This window comes from Megalobrama amblycephala, linkage group LG23 (genome assembly GCF_018812025.1).
Source record: "Megalobrama amblycephala isolate DHTTF-2021 linkage group LG23, ASM1881202v1, whole genome shotgun sequence".
NCBI classification, from domain to species: domain Eukaryota; kingdom Metazoa; phylum Chordata; class Actinopteri; order Cypriniformes; family Xenocyprididae; genus Megalobrama; species Megalobrama amblycephala.
Genome location: NC_063066.1, coordinates 7,377,874 through 7,390,880, shown reverse-complemented (window position 1 = coordinate 7,390,880; position 13,007 = coordinate 7,377,874). Strand labels below are relative to the sequence as shown.

The window sequence follows — 13,007 nt, the reverse complement described above, 5'->3', positions numbered from 1 at the left end:
CTCCTGGTATGGAAGCACCTTTAAAATTATTTAAAAAATAATGCACACTCAGGCATTACTGTTATTCCTTATATACACACACTCTTAAAAGCAGAAATTGTGTAAAAAACAATGCACCAATTACCAGTTTTACCAGTGTGATTTCAACATCAGCATGCAAGTCCACTCACCTCCTTCAGTCTCTTATTCACAAAAACAAAAACAAAATCAAGCAGCATAGATAAACCAGCATGAAGAACAAAGGGCCTCCCAAACTCATCAAGACATCCTTGACAAACACTATATTCATAAATGGACACAAATTGTCAGGTTGAAGGAAAAGGAGAAGTAAAAAGAAATGAGACAAAGCGAATAAAGCTTTCAGAGTGTAGATGAAAGATGGCTATGCCTTAGAGATAATAGAAGAAAATATGAAAGAGAAGACTTAAGAGTCTTGGATAGGTACACTTGACTCTAGTTACTAAAAGAAGAAGCTAAGGGCAATGTGTCCTATGAATGTTAATGGTGGAATAATTACAAACATTGTATCTTAACCACTTAAACAATGGAGCTACTGAACATTCAACCCTTATTAAGATGCAAATACACTCAACTGAAAATCCCACCAGAGAGAGAGAAATGGTAAAAATGAGAATAGGAGACAAAGTCAGAGGGAAATAGAGCAATATTGGTGTGGAGAAACAGTGAAACATAAAACAAGTGGGGCGCAGAGGTCTGATAAATCAGAGCGATAAACAGAGAAACCAATGAATGGGATGAACGCAAAAGGCTATCCTAATGGACACAAATTGCCGAGCACCTCAGTAAGAGCTGCTATTCGTTAAATGCGGGAACTTAATTGAAATTCAACAATAATTAATATCCAGGGAGGGATTCAGGGAAGAAAGCTGCCCTTTTTATTCAACCCATTTCACCAGTAACTATTAAAACAATGCTTTCCCATTGACATGATAATTACTGCGTGTATCTCTCTCTCTCTCTGTGTGTGTGTGTGTGTGTGTGTGTGTGTGTGTGTGTGTGTGTGTGTGTGTGTGTGTGTGTGTGTGTGTGTGTGTGTGTGTGTGTGTGTGTGTGTGTGTGTGCGCGCGCACTGCCTAGCTTGGCTTTATAGAAATATTATCCTGCCTTGATTATCATATCTTCGTCTGAAAGGGCGTATGTGTATAGAGAATTATAAAAGGTTATGTATTTAAAAGATTTAAACAGGTAAAGAATATGATGAAACTGAAATCCTCGTTGTAATTGAGTATGAAGTAATCCATTCAGCCTTCATAGGTTAAGACGTGTACAGCACTGATTCTCAAACAGCAAACAAGCCAAAAGGTTCATATAAATAATGTTGATGCATCTAAATTTGTCCTTAACCTTTTAAAACTGCATTCATATTCATGTCACCCCAACTCACATTCGTTTTTATGTGTCTAATATACATATAAATATGGCATAAATGTAATCAAAATTATAGTTCTTTCAGCTAATCTTGTGTGTAGGTGTCTTTATAAGTGACAAATCTAACATCTAATGTAATTTGTACATCTAATTTGTAATTAGTTTGATAGAATATGGGTGAGTTATGTCCACTCGTTTCGAATCAGAATAAACAGTCTAATTTCAAATCAGTTTTGAATAACAAAAAACCCTGTATAGCAGGTATAGCTAAATTCTGTAATTCCTTCAATATTGAAAAAAAAAAAAAAAAACGTCTCAGTTACGACTGTAACCCTGGTTCCCTGAGAAGGGAATGAGATGCAGCGTTAGAAAGTTGACACTATGGGAACACATATGAAGCACATGTAGAATAACTCCAATCTCATTGGTGTAATGCATGACGGCGTACCGCGGAAGCTATAGAGGACACCCGGACCAAAAATAATCAGCTTCTGATTAGCTCAAGTAAGTTTCTCACAGGCATAATGGAAGTTTGGCAAGGAGACACAACGCCTTGTTCTCTTCTCAGGAAAACAGGGTTACAGTCGTAACCGAGATGTTACCTTTCGAGATAGCTCAACGCTGCTTCAGAATGTTGACACTAATGTTAACACAAACAAATGCCTGTCATAGTGTGACTCAAGATCCTAGCATGGGATCCAAATCCAGGCTGATAAATCTGATAAATGTGTGCTGAGAGGTCCAGTCTGATGCAACACACATTTCTTGGAGGGAAACTCCTGAAACAAAGCCTAAAAGACAGCCATACTTGTTGAATGGACTCTAAAATGAAATAAGGCCACACACCTGACAAGTCAAAGAGATAGCCTTAACAATCCACTTGCTTATTCTTTGCTTGGTTGAAACCCCGTCTGGATGAACCAAAGCACACCAGCAATTGATCAGTTCTATGCCACTAGGCAGAACGGTGGATATAACAGTCATGTGCCCTAACTGGGCAAAGCAAGTTAAGCTTCTCCTGGTCTGAAGAAGGACAAAAGGCCAGCAGAAGAACAGAATGTTCTATGTTGTTAGGAACCTTAGGCACGTAATCCAGTCTAGGGTCAAGAAATGTTTTAACCCTCCCAGGAGCAAACAGGAAGCAACAGACAGGGACTGCAGTAAACACGAGCAAGAAAGCTGTCTTGAGCATCAGGGACTGAGATTGATTCAATAGGCTCAAAAGGGTTCCATGGACAACGGCCAAATCCTAGGTCGGAACTTTCGCATAACTTGCAGGCCTCAGCGTCATAGCCTTATGTAGGAATACATGAGTCTACAACTCATTGCCTGTTTGCCTGAACTGCCAAAACATCTGGTGGTCTCCTTCCTGGCAGCAACCCATATGCCAGATATCACCTTGATCACCACTTCAGTAAGGACAAAAGAAGGGACGGTGCAAATTTATAGATGTTGCAATAAAAAGATGAAAGATGTTCTTTTGATGTGACTTACAAAGGTTAGTACGTTACGTTTACTTACGTTTTATTAGACATGGCAATTAGCTTGGCAAGCGACTTGAAGCATTGTTTTCCCTCTGCATCAGCATCTTATGTGTTTGCCAATATAAACTATTATCAATGATAGATTGCGGTGAAGCTGCAGGTCACGGGCATAAACAAGGTGTAACTGTTTTCTACAATCAGAGAGTGCAAATCCGTGTTGCTCTTGTCACCGTTTAACCTTTCAATGCAACTCAATATCGCAATGTCTCGTTTTAGCTGCATTCACATTTTTACCACACATCTTTATAACTAAATACAGACTTTAGACAGAGGTTCAATTACATTCTATGCAGGATGCAGCTTTTGGTGGTGCATAAAAGTAACAAGATATTCCTAATATCACTTCTTGTCTAAAAACTCCATCGTAGAATTGATTTCCATTCCAAAAGCCTGTGATATCACCATATTTGCTTTTCTTCTTTGCGTAATAAGCAGCAGCAAGTAATGCATGATTTACCATATTTCTATCCCACAAGGGACCTGTAAGCAAACAAAAGCTGTAGGGGTGGAAAGTCAACAGAAAATGTATGATCTAAAACAATTGTGTAGACGTACGCTATGATGGAACGATGTGTATGTACATTCAACTCCCCTCTGTGGCCTGTGTTATTCCTAACTGGCATTATTACCAGTCTTATCTGCTCTCAGGACCCAACCAGAAGCAGAAAGACGGACCATCTGCGCAGAGCCGATAAAATAAACATCACACGGGTCTGCAGTGATTGTCTATTCCCCTTCTGATCCGGGGCTCACAACATTCTTCCTACATGCTTCTTTTAATCTTGACAGCTGCATAATAATGAGATAATAAATTACAGTCACACTAGCCTTTGCCCGTGCTACCTAGGTCACAGGTGAAGACCAAAGGCAAAGGCAAAAGACCCCATTTGAATCATCAATCAGCCTGGTTGTCACTTTGATGGACACAAAATGCTTTCCAATGCAGGTGTTCAAATAGCTCAATCTGACACTGAATATATTCTTTCATAATATAAAATTAAAAATTAAAAAATGTTCAGAATGTGCACTAGATTTATAATGTCCTCATATCCAAGTTACTCCCAGCTCTTTGCTTTGCAAATCACACATAAAGCTTTTGCTCTGATAGTAATTTCATTTATTTTCTCTTTAGATTAATGGGACATGCCTAAAAGGGGTGGGATCTCCTTTCCAGCACAATGTATCATAAACAAGCCTTCCAAATATGAATCATTACAATGCAGCCAAATCAAGCAATTCCTGGAGATGGGCTTTAAAACTGTCTGAAGAGCCAGACTCTGGGGAAGGAAGATGGAGAGGCCTTTGAAGGTGGCTAAAATTACAGGTTGAAAGATACCTTCTAAAATTATACTGCTCTTTCATTTCATGCTCATGTTTAATTCTAGTGTTCTAGATAACAAATGTCTTTTCTTCCAGTCACACCTGAAGATAAATGGAGTCTTTACAAGGTGGTCCACAGCTTCATAATGTTGGGCTGCTCTTTTTCTAACACCTATTTCTGTCCGTCCCTCCCTGCTTCTATGTTTGTGACTCATTCAACAAAACTTTTGTGGCAATGCATATCTGAACAAACAATGGAGCCTGGCATTGGTGAACAGTGTCTGGCAAAAGCAATTTGTGATCCACTGGACTCAATTGTGCCTGTTTTGCTTGATTTTTCTACTCTCCGTTGAAAATTTTATTTTACCCTCATCACAACCTAATGGATGCCCTCAGGCCATAACCTTGCTGTCAGTTACAGAAGAAATGTGGCTTTATGAAGAAAGTTTTGATTTTACACCTTGAGTGGAAATGTGCGATTCACGTAATTATAAAAACTGGCTGAATGACACCACAGCACTGTGTTGTATTGTATGAAAGGAGACGGAGGCAGATGCACCTCTCCTCCAGCCCAGACCGCTTTTCCACAAATGGACACATCAATCCTCATTTTACAAGTCACTTCACCTCTCAAAGATTACGGAAATCTTAGGCAATTTCACACAAAGAAAAATACCTTGCTCGGGAGCACTCAGCGTGGGACACGGTAATGGCCTCTGTGTCCTTGTAGCTTTCATTAAATGAGCGCAAATGCGAAACATATGGAAAGCGGAATGTCACCTGAAAGTGGAGCTTTTCACCTTTTTTTTTCTTAAAAGTCCAGGCAAAAAAACTAAATTGAGGTAATTAAAAGTTTGATTAAAAGCAGCTCATCCTTGAGGAAACATTTAGAAATGATTATCTAAATTCAAAGCTCACAATATAAAAGTGTTGAATAGGAAATTAATGTTAATTTACACATGCAGTAAAAAATAAAAAATATTTAGTAAGAAAAAAAGTCAGAATTTGAATTGCGAGTTTATATATCAAAATTCTGACTTCTTTTGTGAGATAAAAAAGTCTTTTAAATTGTTTTATTCCGTGGTGGAAACAAGCTTCCATACAATATCAATACCAAGCTTTGTCATTTCTCAGAGCTTTTCTGACTCACTTTCACAATTACTTTTCACCAGGCTGTATTAGGTCTATATAAACCTTTTTTGTGAAATGTTTTTCTTGAAATGTGTGTTTGTGCATTACTTATTTAAAATAAATGTCATTTGGCTTAATATTTCGTTATATTGTATATAAAAAGTGTTCAAATACTTTTTGGGGCCATTAAAGCTAAAACAAGGTGATGAAGGACCCCAATCACACATCTGTGCAATGAAGTATCCCAACACACCATCTCATGCAGTGAAAAAAAGAGGCCCAGTGAATGAACAGGCCTGCATTGGGGAGCACTTCAGTGATGCATGAGTGCGTCCCACACTTAGTAGACACTTTAAGACCCCCTCCAGCTCCCCAGCAGCCACAACACTTTAGCTAATAGACAAAAGAGGCATGGTCAGCGTTATCCAGGGCCATAATAGCACAGCTATGGCACTGATAAATGTGAGGTCACTGCACAAAACAGCAAAAGCCTTCTCACTTGAGCATCTGACACACTTAGTGAGATCATATTTCAGTGCTATGAGGTACTGCTTGTGCTCCAGGAGTGATGGAGAAAGTCACTGCCATGCTTCTCTTTATGGGACGTGACAGACAGCTAGTGCACACAGGTCGCGCCATTTGGGAACAAATTCAAAACAACAGAAGGATTATCGGCTATTAATTGCAATTAGGGGTAGTCGTTAAATAAATCTTTGTTCTTTAGTGTTTGGCAGAGCACAATAAGACATTGTGGCATAATTTATTGTCTCAAAGAATTAATCTGATGATTAAAAACAGAATATAAAGACCTAGAAGTAAATAAATTACCAATAATAGCTTTGTCAGATAAAGTGTGTGAAAAAAAATAAAATCTGCCAGAGTGAAAACCAAAAAGTTGTTCGGTTTCTTCTTCATCATCTTTTTCTAATAATAATAATAATAATTTATTGTATTTGTATTATTATTACTATTATTAAACATATTATAAAATCATTAAGAATTATTTAAAAGAGTTTTTCACAGCTTTTCTGCACAAATGTGTGCGCATGCTCGGTTTGTGAATGAAATCTATTGTTATTTATGTGCCTTTCAGTGCATTCCCAGCCTCATCCATTAATATGAACATTTAATTAGGCAAACATTAGTTATAAAATGAGAACTTGAGAAATATTGAAGCGGCAATGAATTGCTGGGAAATAAAAATTAACTGCAACACTGGAATCATACATAATGCATATGAACATTTCACATGTACAAGTATGGTTCAGTCCCACATTAATTCATTCCTCTGTGGAGAGGGAAAGAGGAAGGCATTCTGGGAGATACATACATGGAAAATGAACAGGAACATTTATCAAAGCGCAGAGGGTTACTTGAAGAATTCTTAGAGAACATTTAATTGTGGTAAAGCTTCAAATGCATTTTCACATATTAATTCATCATTTCACACGGTCTGAAAAAATGAAATGGATTTTTGCAATATTAAACAATAAATGTGTGTGTGTGTGTGTGTGTGTGTGTGTGTGAAAGAAGTGTAGCCCAGTACATCTATTCTGCATAAAAAGCTATGTTAAAAGTGTTTGCCATAACTTGCTAATTTGAAAAATACAGCTATAATCAAATACCTTACTTACAAATGCTGCAAAACAAATAAAGGGAAAATATTTTTTCAGAGGGTGAAATGAGACTAGAGATGGTAAATATTTCAAGACGTGAAAAGTGATTGATTTGTTACCTCAACCAGGAGGTTGTACATTAATTTTACTCTTTCAATAAATATGGCAATATCTCTGCATAAATAAATAAGTAAGAACATCTATTCATTTCAGGTAGGCAGGCCGGGTGGTCGTAAATGGCTGAGCTGTTGGGCTACGTTTATCACACCGGGACAGATTTGATGGGATGACAGGACGCTCCCTAGCTGTGACAGACACAGGTCTGCAGGGAGATCGGCATTACCCGCTCCACTTGGACGGCCTCACATTAGCACTGACACCACTAAGCATCTCACTGACAGCCCAGACGACGGCCGACACCAAGCCCCTAAAATCAGCCACTCTGAGCAAATCACCTTACAACCAGTTAACCACCATTACCCACAAACCCTTCAGACAAAGCTGCCATTCCGGCTACTCCTGAGCCCCTTGCTGCTCAAATTGCACCCTGATTACTCTCCATCTACCCTCAGCGACAAAACAGCCATTCCGTTAGTTGGAAAAGCAGAGGAAATGAAATGAACGTGGAGACAAAACAATAGTAATCGCTTTGAATGAAGACTTTGCTTCAGACTATTTGTTCTGACACTTCCATTGGTGCATCTCAGGTCCTTATGTCCAAATTGAGAGCATTTTGCTGAGTTACTCAGAGAGAGAGAGATGGTGAAGGTGACCCTGCATGGAATGTGTTATTATTGCCACATATCAGGCAGAGAAGAGGATGTCACAGGACAGACAGTCAGGGAACAGCTGTCACATGAACAACACATTTCTATCAATCACAAAACCTCTAAAACTCCTTTCAAATGATCTGTCCTTAATGCTCCAAAGGGTACAAGGTCACCCGTCCACAACTCCTGACCCTAGTCTTAGCTTCAAAGGGCATACTGCACCGAAAACTGGAAACCACTTTCTTGATCTGAAAAAACTGTAATGTGATTGCCTCACTTTACACACCATTTAGGAGTCAGGGATTTGTGTGTGAGCCAGTGTGTGTCTGTGTGTGTGTGTAGGTGTGTGTGTGTGTGTGTGCGCGTGTGTGCGTGTGTGTGTGTGTGTGTGTGTGTGTGTGTGTGTGTGTGTGTGTGTGTGTGTGTGTGTGTGTGTGTGTGTGTGTGTACATATTCTCTACGTTATGGGGACAAAATATCGCTGCAAGGATAGTAATATACATTTTTGACCTTGACCTTGTGAGGCCACTTTTTGTCCACCTCTATAATTACACTAGCTGTGGGTTCAAATATACAGGTGCTGGTCATATAATTAGAATATCATCAAAAAGTTGATTTATTTCACTAATTCCATTCAAAAAGTGAAACTTGTATATTAGAATATTGTGAAAAGGTTCAATATTGAAGACACCTAGTGCCACACTCTAATCAGCTAATTAACTCAAAACACCTGCAAAGGCCTTTAAATGGTCTCTCAGTCTAGTTCTGTAGGCTACACAATCATGGGGAAGACTGCTGACTTGACAGTTGTCCAAAAGACGACCATTGACACCTTGCACAAGGAGGGCAAGACACAAAAGGTCATTGCAAAAGAGGCTGGCACATTACATTACAATCACATTAATATAGAGGCGAAGGGAAGGAAAAGATGTGGTAGAAAAAAGTGTACAAGCAACAGGGATAACCGCACCCTGGAGAGGATTGTGAAACAAAACCCATTCAAAAATGTGGGGGAGATTCACAAAGAGTGAACTGCAGCTGGAGTCAGTGCTTCAAGAACCACTACGCACAGATGTATGCAAGACATGGGTTTCAGCTGTCGCATTCCTTGTGTCAAGCCACTCTTGAACAACAGACAGCGTCAGAAGCGTCTCGCCTGGGATAAAGACAAAAAGGACTGGACTGCTGCTGAGTGGTCCAAAGTTATGTTCTTTGATGAAAGTAAATTTTGCATTTCCTTTGAAAATCAGGGTCCCAGAGTCTGGAGGAGAGGCACACAATCCACATTGCTTGAGGTCCAGTGTAAAGTTTCCACTGTCAGTGATGGTGTGGGGTGCCATGTCACCTGCTGGTGATGGTCCACTGTGTTTTCTGAGGTCCAAGGTCAATGCAGCCGTATACAAGGAAGTTTTAGAGCACTTCATGCTTCCTGCTGCTGACCAACTTTATGGAGATGCAGATTTCATTTTCCAACAGGACTTGGCACCTGCACACAGTGCCAAAGCTACCAATACCTGGTTAAGGACCATGGTATCCCTGTTCTTAATTGGCCAGCAAACTCGCCTGACCTTAACCCCATAGAAAATCTAAAGATGCGATATGCCAGACCCAACAATGCAGAAGAGCTGAAGTTCACTATCAGAGCAACCTGGGCTCTCATAACACCTGAGCAGTGCCACAGACTGATCGACTCCATGCCACGCCGCATTGCTGCAGTAATTCAGGCAAAAGGAGCCCCAACTAAGTATTGAGTGCTGTACATGCTCATACTTTTCATGTTCATACTTTTCAGTTGGCCAAGATTTCTAAAAACCCTTTCTTTGTATTGGTCTTAAGGAATATTCTAATTTTCTGAGATACTGAATTTGGGATTTTCCTTAGTTGTCAGTTATAATCATCAAAATTAAAAGAAATAAACATTTGAAATATATCAGTCTGTGTGTAATGATTGAATATAATACACAAGTTTCACTTTTTGAATGGAATTAGTGAAATAAATCAACTTTTTGATGATATTCTAATTATACGACCAGCACCTGTATATATAATATATGTATGCATATATATATATATATATATATATATATATATATATATATATATATATATATATATATATATATATATAACATATCATAAGCCATGTATGGTTTTACCTGTGGTCTCACTGTGATGATATTTTCATTTAAGCCTAATAATTAATAACATAATTTTTACCAATAAGACCAACCCCCACCCCACCCCCTTCCGGCCCTCCTCAACTTTTTGATTTGATAATCCGGCCCTCGAATGAAACTACTTGACGAGCCCTGCAGTAGGATGTCACAAGACAATTTCCAATGAATGTGAAGATATCAAATCCATCCCTTGAGGGTCACAGGCCTGCAGAGTTTAGCTCCAACCCTATCCTTAAGCTAATCAAGGTCTTCAGACTTACTAGAAAATTACAGGTAGGTGAGTTTCATCAGGGTTTAAACCAGCAGCCATATCACCCTGTAGCCCAAGACTGGTTGCCCACTGAAGCTAAGCAGGGCTGAGCCTGGTTAGTACCAGGATGGGAGACCTCCTGGGAAAACTAGGTTGCTGCTGGAAGAGGTGTAAGTGAGGCCAGCAAGGGGTGCTCACCCTGTGGTCTGTGTGGGTCCTAACGCCCCAGTATAGTGATGGGGACACTATACTCTCAAAAAAGCACAGTCCTTCGGATGAGACATTACACCGAGGTCCTGACTCTCTGTGGTCATTAAAAATCCCAGGATGTCCTTCGATAAGAGTAGGGGTGAAATCCTGGCCAAATTTGCCCATTGGCCTCTGACCATCATAGCCTTCTAATCATCCCCATACACTGATTGGCTTCATCACTCTGTCTCCTCTCCACCAATAAGCTGGCGTGTGGTGGTCGTTCTGGTACAATATGGCTGCCGTCTCAACATCCAGGTGGATGCTGCACATTAGTGGTGGTTGAGGAGATTCCCCCTTCAATATGTAAAGCGCTTTGAGTGTCCAGAAAAGTGCTATATAAATGTAAGGAATTATTAATTATTAATTATGAATTATTATTATTATAAACTAAATTCTGCAGGGAAGTGTCCCTCAGCTGGATTTGAGTAAACCTAGAATTGTTCTCCATATTATACAAAGTTCTGAGAAGTTTAGATGTGTGCACACAAGATATAGGCATAATAGTCATAATGAGCAACATCTAACAAATGTCAGATCATATCTATTAAATGGGTCAAAATTCCTTTGATAACTTTTTTACCAGCATGGTAAAATGTGTGCAAAATTTGGTGACGGCCTTGGAGGAGTTTGAAAAAGTATGTTTTTTCAGATAATTAGAATGGCAGATAAACTTTTAGTGCATAAGTGGTATACACCTGTTAGGGATTAAACAGTGGTTCAGAAGAAATAAGATACTATCATGCACAGTTATTAGCGAAAATGTAAAGTTGCTTATAAGGCCACCTCATTATTAGCCGCTGACAGGCTGCCTTTTTTTTAAGCATCCAAGTAATATTAGAGGATATGTTTGGATGTTCACCAAAAAACATGGACTTTGAAGGTTTTCAGCTTCATCGACTGAATTGTAATAGCATTTAGCATTTCAAATTGTAAATAAAGAAAATCAGTACAATCACAATAGGGTTCCAGCATCCAGGATCCCTAATAGTAGTAATAATAATAATAAAAGGACATTCAAAAGATTTTTTTTTTTAAACCTTTGGTAGTTTAGCAGAATGATATTTATAGAGAACCATTACATGACCTTTACCAAGAAAATGGGCGTTCAGCTGTACTTTATAAGAACCCATAAAGACATGTTTATATATTGGCCAGATGTAATACTGTAACTTATTTCAAAGTTGTGCTTAATAGCTTCCATTTTTCCTAGGAGCCATTATAATCAGCATAGTCCCTGCAGACGTTATCCTTAAGGCACATCCTTCTCCCTGATGTACCACAGAATCTCTGGAGAGAAACTAACAGATGGAAAGTGTTTGTTCCCTCATTATCAAATTAAACACTTTAATTTTCTTAATCATGGATTAAACGTCTGAAAGGCCTCTGTGCAATATCTTTATTATGAAATTTTGGTTTAATTTTTTTAATTAGAGAATGCACTGAAGTGTTGAATTATGGTAAATTGGGGTCTGGTAAATCACAGTATCCCTTGTCTCCATGATTATCCCTTCTCTTTTAGTGCTTGGGGTCAAGCTTTACTAGCACACTGCTCTGTAGTGTCCCTCGTTCCTCGTGTTTGCAGTCAATCCCTCATGTTGTTCAGACATCTCTTCTATCTGCCTTCTCATGAGGACTCTTGACCCTGCTTTTGTGCTGTCTCCAGCGCTTTTAATTACTGCAAAACCTCTAATTACTGATCTTACACAAATCAATTGTTCATCCCAGAGTGTAGTGCCCACAACACAGTTTCTTGAGAATGCAGTGGAGATCTAATGTTGAAAAAAATGTGCTGAATGCAGCAGATAAGAGCGAGTTTGTTCTACATAAGTTAGTTCAAGCGTGACCTTGAAAATAAAGCCAGTTCTACATTGGTACTCAATTCAAGTGTGTGGAAATTAATGCTCTATCTTACAAGTAAAAATTACTTATGTTTGTTATATTTACAATGAATCCTCAAGTACAGATCCCACCGTAGAAGAATACAATTAGAGGTTGATTGCTTTGAGGGGTCCGCTGTCATTATACAGTATGAGAGTAAACAATCAGTATGAAAAAACAATCACTGATGCCTCGTGGAGTTTGTTTTGACTTAAAACAGACAATGAAACATTATGAATATAGTATGTGCTTTATTATCATTATAAAGTAATTAATTTGTTGACTAGATGTTTCATTAGTGGAGAACAGCAGTATGTTTGCCGTTGAGGCTGAGAGGACGCTAATAGTAATAGTACCTCAAGCAGTTAATACAATGTGACAAAAACACACGCAAGTCCGACCCAAATGTTGGATTGAAACTCCAAAGTCAACTGGTTTTAAACAACTTGGTACACTGAAGCCAGCCAATTGATTTAGCCACGTAACCAGGCAATCCACTTTTCCGCAAACTTTTCTGGAATGTCATCTTCCCAAGCAAGGGTTTTTTTGCACAACTGCTGCATTAGAATCGTTGATGGCCCAAGTAGTCATAGATGGAGCTTGTGACTGACAGGATTCCACTTCTGGTTACAGGTCCTTCTTTCAAACTAATCTTGAACTTGAACATCTGAACTGACACA

General features: G+C 38.9%; 1 long non-coding RNA gene and 1 pseudogene across 1 annotated transcript in view; one reads left to right on the top strand and one right to left on the bottom strand.

Moving 5' to 3' along the window:
- Nucleotides 1-13,007, bottom strand: part of LOC125259390 — a 167,590-nt gene that overhangs the window by 26,086 nt on the left and 128,497 nt on the right. The gene's annotated exons all lie outside the window — the stretch shown is intronic.
- On the top strand, nucleotides 10,246-10,362 carry LOC125259505 (annotated as a pseudogene).